This window comes from Pyrus communis, chromosome 15, assembly GCF_041283825.1.
Source record: "Pyrus communis isolate YQ-2024b chromosome 15, ASM4128382v1, whole genome shotgun sequence".
Classification (NCBI taxonomy): Eukaryota; Viridiplantae; Streptophyta; class Magnoliopsida; order Rosales; family Rosaceae; genus Pyrus; species Pyrus communis.
Window position 1 is genome coordinate 9,922,466 of NC_142579.1, and position 9,714 is coordinate 9,932,179.

At 40.7% G+C, this 9,714-nt stretch overlaps 1 pseudogene; it reads left to right on the forward strand.

Annotated features, from left to right (window-relative positions):
• Positions 1–4,382: 4,382 nt before the first annotated feature.
• LOC148690507 (uncharacterized) lies at positions 4,383–5,291 on the forward strand (annotated as a pseudogene).
• The last annotated feature ends 4,423 nt before the right edge of the window (positions 5,292–9,714 follow it).

Genomic DNA, 9,714 nt, shown 5'->3' on the forward strand with positions numbered 1-9,714 from the left:
CAGTGATGATGATGATGGCTGGTGGTGGAGGAGTTAGCCGAAGGGGCGAGGTGAGGTGGTGCCTCGAGTCTTTGCAACGATGCTGCAGAGGGAGGAGATAGTTAGTGGGAGAGAGAGGCGGGAGAAGACTGAGAGACTAAAGAGAGTCCGAAAGTGTAGGGAGAGGGAGAAGGGACATGTGGCAAGAAAGGAATGGAGAGCTTGGGTGAGTGTGGGCCCCACGGGCCGGAAATATTAATAAAATAATAAAAATATCCCTGAAAAATATATTAAATAATGATATAACAATATAAAACTTTGAATAAATATATAAATATAAAATAGAAATTTTTTACAAAAGTATTTTTCAAATTCTTATTTTTGTAAAATCTCCATCGTAATTCTGATTTCGATTCCGTTTATGCCTACGCATTTATACCGTCGAATGCTTCGAGAATACGATAAAATAATAGCTTGTACATGTCATGAAATGACGGTCAACGAGAGTCAATGATTTCACCACTAGGGCATTTCTGTCAATTCATTCTTTTAAAATTAATAAAATTGTAAAATTAGGGATGAGTTGTTACAAAATATCCTAATGGTCACGAATCACTAAGACAAATAGATAGTTTAAATTGATGATTAACAATTCAAAACTTGCATGCATAAATTCATAAGCAAATTAAAAAAAGACAACATATTCTTGCTAAGAATCATGGCCTCACCCTAGCAAAGAGGATTAGTTACGCATATTTATAATAAAAATCACAAAGTCTTTATTGAAATAGAAAAAGAATGAAAACACCTTGAAAGTATAAGTCTTGAAATCTCTAGTTTTTGCCAAAAATCTTCTCTCCAAAAATTGCATAAAGAAGAATAATATAGGGCCGGCCAAAAGGCTTATTTATACTACTCTAATTAAATCCTCCTAGTAAAAGGTCTTAGAATAAGACTAGGAAACCAAATAAATTGAAATAAATTAAGAAACATAATTATAAATTGACTTGATAAATTCGTCCAAAATTCTGTACAAAAACGTTTTGGACGCATATGAGTTCCAAAACCAGCCCGAGATAGCTTGGACTATTCTGAACACTTCTCCAAAAGGCCATGAACCCATTAGAGGTTATCTTGGCTCCAAAAATCGCAATTCAGCTAAAAAATGTCAATTTCCAGCAACACGCACTGCGTCTTTAGTTACTCGCTAGAAAATAACCGCTTTGTAGAAATTGCTGAAATTTTCACATGAATAGCTAAGGAACACACGACCGTCCTCCAATTGGAATTACCCCAACATTTGTCTGTTTGATCATGTTTCGCTCCGAGAGAAGTCGAATGTCCTGTGTTGAAAATATAAAACAAATTATCAAAAGTCTACCAAAATAATTACCAAATTATACAAAGAATAGGGTAAAGTATATAATATGATATCTACTCATCAGTAATCTACATGATTTTGCCAAAGAACAAACATGACAAACTTTATTTGAATCATTTACAATGAATTGGTAAATGGTACTTATTCAATAACACCAGAAAAACTGCATTAGATGGGTGTCCAAAACGCGCATGCCAAACATCTGGGGTTGTTCGTTCTCCGTAGAAAACAATATTGACAGAGACTTTTGAGTTTGCATGGATGTGGTAAAGATTGCCAGAGCTAGTACCAATGAGAAGAGGTATCACCGTCTTTTTGTTCTTCACCCCAAAAAAAAAAAAAAAAAAAAAAAAAAGGAAAAAGAAAAGAAAAACCGTAAGCTCCCAATATAAAAAATAACAGTTATTATCTTTGCAAAAGTGTTTAATGGACAAATGGTTCTTCTTAATGGCTGGAATACACAGAACTTCATTGAGACCCAAAGAGCCATAAGGTATGGTCAAATTTCTGTCATATATGGGTAATAGGTAAGTGAGAACCATTTCCAACAATGATAGATTAAGTACTTGTGTATGGTTGGACATTTGAGAAACCAGAAGACTCCGAAATCATGTGATGAGTAGCGCTTGAATCAATGCACCAAATTATAGCATTGGAGTTGGAAGCTGCAGTGTTCTCTGCTATGTTTGCATAGTGTTTGCGTGGATAATCTTTTGGGTTGTGTCCATTGTTGATTGCAATAGTAGCATGCGAAGTTTGGAGGAGTTGGCAACAGTGGTGGACGTTGACCAGTGAATGATTGACTATGCTGAGGATTTGACGTATTCTATTGATTCCAACCTTTATCATCTTAATTGAATGCCCTTCCATCATTGCGATAGTTATTGAAACGATTATCGCAGCTATGGGACCAACTGCGACCTTGTCCTTTTCCTCTCCCTTTGTTTGAATGAGGCTTTTTATTGCAATTAGGGTTCTGATCTTGTATGGTATGATCAGCAACCAGTGTAGTTGTAGACATCTAAATTCCAGTGAAATAAATATTAACTAATGCATTAAAATTTCAACGTTCATGTGTTACATAAATTTTACACGCAGCATGTGACTCAGCAAAAATGGGAAAAGTCATAAAAAAGGACATATGTCAATACCTGGTAGAAATGATTTATTTCATCTAATTATTATATTTAAAATTAAGCCTTGAAAATTCTATATATAGAAGGCCAAGCCTTTCATTTCAGGGAACCAATTCACATATACATTTCTCTACTCCCAAATTGGAAGAGAATTCCCCAAAATCCTTAAAGCTATGAAACTCTAAAGCTTTCAAGCATCCAATCTCCCAAATTCTTAAGAATCTTGAAGGATCAAGAAAGCTCTCTTCGTTCTTCGTCAAATCCTTGAAGAAATCCACTCAACTGTTCATAAAGATCAAGCCCCAAAGGCTTTTGAAGATCTGTTCACCCTTGTTTATCAAGATCAAGCCCTGAAGGCCCTCGAAGATCCGTTCATCGTTCATCAAGATTAAGCCTCGAAGGCTTTTGAAGATTTGTTCGTCCTCGTTCATCAAGATCAAGCCTAACGACTTTTGAAGAAATCCACACAACTGTTCACCAAGATCAAGCCCCGAAGGCCCTTGATGATCCGCTCATCCTTGTTCATTCTAAGATCAAGCCCCGACGACCTTTTGAATCAACAACATCAATAAATCCGCACCACTGTTCATCCCTAGACCAAGCCTCGATGGCCATTTGGATCAACAGCCTATCCACAGATCTACACCTTGTGAAGATAGAATTAGAGGATCAAATTGTAAAAGAGATTGTAACCTAAAAATTAATACAAAATATTATTTTGTATACGTGTTCTTGTTTCATTTGTCGCAGGAAAATTTGTGTTTACAAATTTGGCACGCCCAATGGGACAATCTCTACCTCTCATCTCTTTCTCCATTAAGGAATCCGAACACACCTCAAAATCAATGGCATCAAGCAAGGGACAAGCCATTCTTGCAACCACTAAGGGAAGGATCTTGAGCACTTCAACCGCGAACGGACAACCTATTGGCTCTACAACTGCTCCTCAACATGCCACTTCAAAGTCGGTGCCACTAAGGGAGCAAGGGGAACATCAAAGGCTCGAGTCCATGATCAACCTGACCTCGCTAGGGGTACCAAAGCATGCTGCTGAGGCGCACAAGATAACATCCTAAAACGACCATGGGGTTCTTCGTCAACACCCTGGATTGAAGAAGTCATGACCATCGGCGTTACCTCCATTGAAGAACAATTGGCTCAAATAAGTGAAGAAATTGCAAGGCTCACAAGGACCGTGGAGGAGAAAGACTTGCAAATCATCGCACTCATCAACCGATTGGAGGCGCAGCATGATGAAAAGGTTGACTGCGACCTAAAGGTTGATTCATTAAAGAGAGAAGTCGACGAAGAAGAGGAGCCTTTAGTGGAGAAAGTTGAGGAGAAGCTAGACCAAGCAACGACACTCATAGGCTCTCTTTCCATATAGCATATCCAGGACATGATTGCTAACACCGTCAGAACACAGGTGGGAGGCACTTCGCAGGATGCACTGTTGTACTCAAAGCTATACACCAAGAGGATTGATAGCTTGCGGATGCGGACGGGGTACCAACCACCAAATTTTATGCAGTGTGATGGAAAAGGAAACCCAAAGCAACACGTCGCCCATTTCGTCGAGACTTGCAACAAGAGGGACTGAAAGAGATTACCTCACAAAGCAATTTGTCCACTTTCTGAGTGGGAATGCGTTCGACTAGTACATAGACTTAGAGCCTGAGTCCATCAACAGCTGGGAGCAGTTGGAGCGAGAATTCCTTAACCGCTTTTACAACACCCGCCGCACTGTGAACATGCTGGAGCTCACAAATACAAAGCAGTGGAAGGATGAGTCAATCATTGACTACATCAACCGATGGCGCACTCTAAGTCTCGACTACAAAGACAGACTCTCGGAGACCTCCTCGATCGAGATGTGTGTTTAAGGCATGCAGTGAGGATTACACTACATTCTTTAAGGCATCAAACCACAGACCTTTGAGGAGTTAGCCACCCGCGCCCCTGACATGGAGTTAAGTATCGCCCATCATGGAAAGAAAGAACCGATCGCCGACTACAAGAACGATAAAGTTTTTAGGCCGAAGATGGATAAGGTTGCGTGGAAACCCACCAATGAAGCAATGACGGTCAACACAGCTTCCGTTAAAATCTCTACACGAGGCAAGGCGATTCAAACAAAAGCTTTTTGTGATCAAGAGATGCGTACACGTACTTTGAAGGAGCTTAAGGAGAAGACTTATCCATTCCTCGACTCTGATGTGGTTGCCATGTTGACAGACTTGCTTGACAAAAAGGTGATTGACTTACCAGAGTACAGACGGTTGGAAGAGATGAATCGTACTGACAATCCAAGGTACTATAAATTCCATCGCTTCATCAATCATCCAACGGAAAAGTGCTTCATGTGGAAAGATCTCATCATGAAGGTGGCTCAGAAAAGAATCATCGAGCTAGATCTTGATGATGTGGTGAAATCAAACTATACCACTGTTACTTCTGGCTCTTTTGACTCAAAACCTTCACCTCAACCGTTGGGGGCATGCTCCAAAACCATGTCAGTCAAGTCAAGTGAAGTTGAAGGATGAACTCATGTCATTCCAAAGAAACTGCACAAGAAGCATACGTTTCCTCCATAAGTTCACTAATCAGAAAAGGGGCAAAGCAACTTTCGTCAACCTCTAAATCTACATGAAAGTGTTGAGAATGATGAAATTGTGACACGAAGATCGTCCGTTGCCATCACGATGTGCGATTTCTTCCTCAAAGACTTCTTCAATTAGTTGGTTAAGACTTATTGCTATAAAGATTACAAGGAATGCCACTCTAAGATCATTTGACAAATTCACAAAGCTCTTCATTCGCACGAGCCTAAAAGGCGACAACTAAATGCTCATTGCCTGCACGAGCTGAAATTGCAAACGGCACCAAAACGCTCATTGCTTGCATAAACTGAAATTGCAACACTGCACCAGACTTTCCTTGCTTGCACTTGCTGAAATTGTAAACGGCACCAAATCTACACCAAATGCTCCTAGCTCGTAAAAGCATAAACTGCGTACTGCACAAAAGAAAAAAAAATACCAAAACAAAATATGTATTTGAACTACGTTATGACTTGATCTTTTCTTTGGAAGGGTACGTCGGCAGCTCAAACATTCAACTTCGAGTTCAGTCACATCAAAATAAAAACCTAAATGTTTTATTCAAGGTGACTAATGAAAGTCAATTTTATTACAAAGGCAACAATATTTCTTTGAACAAAAAAAAAAAAAAAACAAAGAAGAAAGGATATATATATATATTATATTAAAGTGGGGTCTTTCTCCACTTAAAAAAAATATATATATATATATATAATAAAAAATAAAAATAAAAATAAAATCTCCAAAACCGGCAAGCTCAGCTACAAATCCAACCCAAGCAGCCATGTTTCAGAAGCCCACTCTGGTCTCGACCCAATCTGAGGCAAGCGCAAATCTCTCATGGTGGGCTGGATTGTTAAGGACGAAGACCCACATACCCAACAGGAGCACCCAACTCTGACCCCATCTTCTAATCGTTATGTCCTCGCTCTGTGGGACCCCTCGACGATAACGTCGACAAGCTTCTGCAATTCCCAGCGAACTTGGGATTTCAGCGATGATTCGAAATACGATCTCAGGGCTATTCCTGGCAAGGCGGCGTCCCTGTCAGCACATTCGTTGTCAGAGACCGAGAGTACGAGAAAGTGATTAAAGACCTCAATTGGGTGTGATTCTGGCGGGATTGCAGTCTTCGGCACTGTATCCGACCCGACTCGGCCTCTGGTTCTGGTCGACTCACAAGAAACCGGCGTCTAACTCGTCCACACACTCATGGCCTGTGCTGAGGCTGCAAAGATTGTTTTTGTGATTTTTGGCTTTGGTTCGTACAGGGTTGTTCTGATCGGAGCTGAGCAACACTTCTCACCCTTCAAACACAAATACGACAAGTTGTGCGTGAGCAAGGAAGAGAACGATTACAGGTTTGATGTGTTCAAAGCCGACATCGTGGAACATCGTCTGTACAAGCATTTTGTGCCAGCATACGTGTCGTGCTTAAGGATCGCGACGTCGGTCTTTCAGTTGCCGAGGATCAACGAGCAGCTTGTGTAGTCATAGAGCGTGGTCGACAAGTACTCGGGAGCCGATGAGGATGTTAGAGTCATGGATGAGAAAGACCTTGATTTGCTTCATTCCTTTAAAAAAACAATTGCGGCAACATGTTCGAGTTGACGCAATGGAAGCAGTGATGGCATGTTGAGAGCTTGATCAGTCTCTGCAAAGCTTAACAGGTGTATCCACGGGTGAAGAGAATAAGTCCGCTTCGTCCACGACGGCAGGCAGTGCAATGGGTGTGTAGTGGCTGTGCTCAGTGGCCGTTGTCAAACAACTAGCCGATCATGAAGCTTGACGCTTTGCACTACCTCAAGCTCGTCACTTTGGCCACCATGATCAAAGTTGGCAAAGAACTTCAGTGATCGCTGTCAAATGACTAGCTGGTCATGAAGCTCGACTCTTTGCACTACCTCAAGCTCGTGACTCTGGCCACCATGATCAAAATCAGTGAAGAGCTTCAGTGACCGCTGTCAAACGACTTGCCGGTCCTGAAGCTCGACGCCTTACACTTTGCCTCAAGCTCCAGTTGCTTCTACACGTCAGCCATGGCTGTTGCCTTTGAATGTGATTAACAAAACCAAAGTTTGTCAACTCACATCTACTTGCCTCTGTTGCTTTGCTGCTGCCTTTGAATGTGATTAACAAAACCAAAGTTTGTAAAAAAAATTATAATCATAATGAAAAAACATATATAAAGGTTGCAGGAATAGTGCATGACACTATGTGAAAGGAAGGCACTGGAGATTGATCATGTGACGCCTCAATACTCGATCAAACTCTAGATGGTGAAGGCTAAAAGTGACCTCTGTGGTCACTTTGAATCCGACATTCGGATTTCTGCAGCTGATCAAGCTTTCTCTTCATGCTCGTTGAATAATTATTTACAAGTATGTGCAACTCTCTATTCTCGCGCTTGAGCTGTCTGATCTCTTGTCTAAGATTTGCCACCTCGGCCGTCAATTATTCAACTTAGTGCATTCGAGCAAGTAGGCGTTGGCCCATATTGGACACAGAGCCCGCACACCGAACACTGAGAGCCAAGGAGTCTCGAACGGCCAACTCATCAGACCGTCTTGAAGCCTATTATCTATAGGAGTAAGGAGGTTCCTAGCTATTACTATAGTTGTTATTTCATCCTCATCATAGAGTCTCTAACTGTAAAAGGGCCATTAGAAGATAAGAAGGACGGGTGCTATATATTATCCTGACGTGGCTCGTCTGTATCACTCATGAGACTCAAATCTAAATAAATGTTAGATAGGTATGCCATTTTTAGAAATAATGAAAGAAAAGGGTTGGATAGAGTAAAATCTCATAAATATAGCAGAGACAATTTTCACAAGCGGGCAATCTTCAAAGTGTGCATTTTGAATACAATCAATACCTCTATAAAATGAGAGGCAACACAACCACCCGTTAAAAAATTCGAAGAAACACCACTCTTCGAATTTCAAAAGCCAGATTTTCCTACATAAAGTCTGTCAACATTTTTCAGATGCAACCTCAGCTTTTCGGATATCATGTGCAACTTTGTCAAATATCTCTGACAAAGTTGAAAACGTGTGAATTTTACTATTCCAACTACAATGCTGTTGTCGACAAGTGTGGGTAACAAGGCCACGTCCGCACCACTACTTGCTATTGGGAAATCCATAAATATGTTGAGCTTCATCCTCTATGGTAAGGCACACATCCAAAACGCCCGATTCTTCTTCCTTGCCAAGAATACATCTGCAGCTAAACCTCTCAACATACTCAGTTTTCTTCCTTCCTAAAAATACCTCTTCAACCAAGTCACACCAGAGCAAAAATATCTCATACCATCAGGGTTGTAAGCAAGAGTATCTCATAATATGCTTTCTCCCTGTCATTTTCTTCGTTCTTGTTCTTCCTTGCAGGGTAAGGAGAAAGCGAGCAATCAACAGGCACTTGGAATCAACCTTCCGATTTGGAACCGACTGCTTGGAACACCTTCCTTGATTGCTTACCTAACACTGCTCTCAAGTACTCATCTTTAACTGTTGATGTATTTCTGAAGAAGATACCAGATGCCTGAAGAACAGATAAGGTAAGTGAAAATGATACATCGAAGCATGTGGAGACAAGCGCAACAAATACATGTGCTGATTCATCCGCTACTTCCTCAAAAGAGAAAGTATCTCATATCATCAAGGTCGAAAGCAAAGGTATCTCATATCATGTTTTTTTCCTGTCTTTTCCTTTGCCCTTGCTCTTACCTGTAATATAAGGAGAAATAAAGCAATCAGTCGGAACCTGTAATCAAACTTCCGATCTGAAACTGACTGCCTAGAACCTTTGCCTGGTTGCTCACCTAGCATTGCTCTCGAGTGCTCGTCTTCAACTGTTGATAGGTCTTGAATTTCCTTAGCAGATACTTCAGGACAATTGATATCATGTTGGCTTTTTACACTGAAGCTGCCAAGCATGGATGAGTCGCCAAGAAGTGATGCTCTGAAAGACCATTTAAAGGCAAAAGGTTACGCACCACTTTTGCTATGCAAAAGAAAAATGCAGAAAAGAATGCAGCCTTTCGCTCTAATGGAAGAGCTCTAAAAGCTTTAACAACCTTTCGCTGACACTGTCGCCGAAGAACAAAGCCTTGTTGTGCAACGCCATCAAATCACCTATGCTTCTTCAAGAGAAAAAGTATCTCATATCATCAGGGTCTAAAGTGAAAGTATTTCATATCATGCTTTCTCCCTGTGCCTTTTTTTTTGTCCTTGTTCTTACCTACGGGACAATGAGAAGGAGAGCAATTAGTCGGCACTTGGAATCAAGCTTCCAGTCAGGAACCGATTGCCTAGAACCCTTTCCCTGATTGCTTACCTAACATCACCCTCGAGTACTCATCCATGTTGAAGTTTCTTTTGAGTGCAAATACAAAGATAGTATAGCGGCACAAGTAAGGGTGTCGAACTAGAGGGACTGAGAAACAACTTAGTAAAACCTTTGACTCTTGCAGATTAGCATTAGTTAAAGACTCCTACGACTTAAAATGGGGGCTTTGAGTAATTTTGGAAAAGAAATAAAGACAGAAAGAAAAGGGAAAAATTAGAACTGTCTAAAAACAAACCTAAGACATGGAATAGGTTAGAAACGTTTT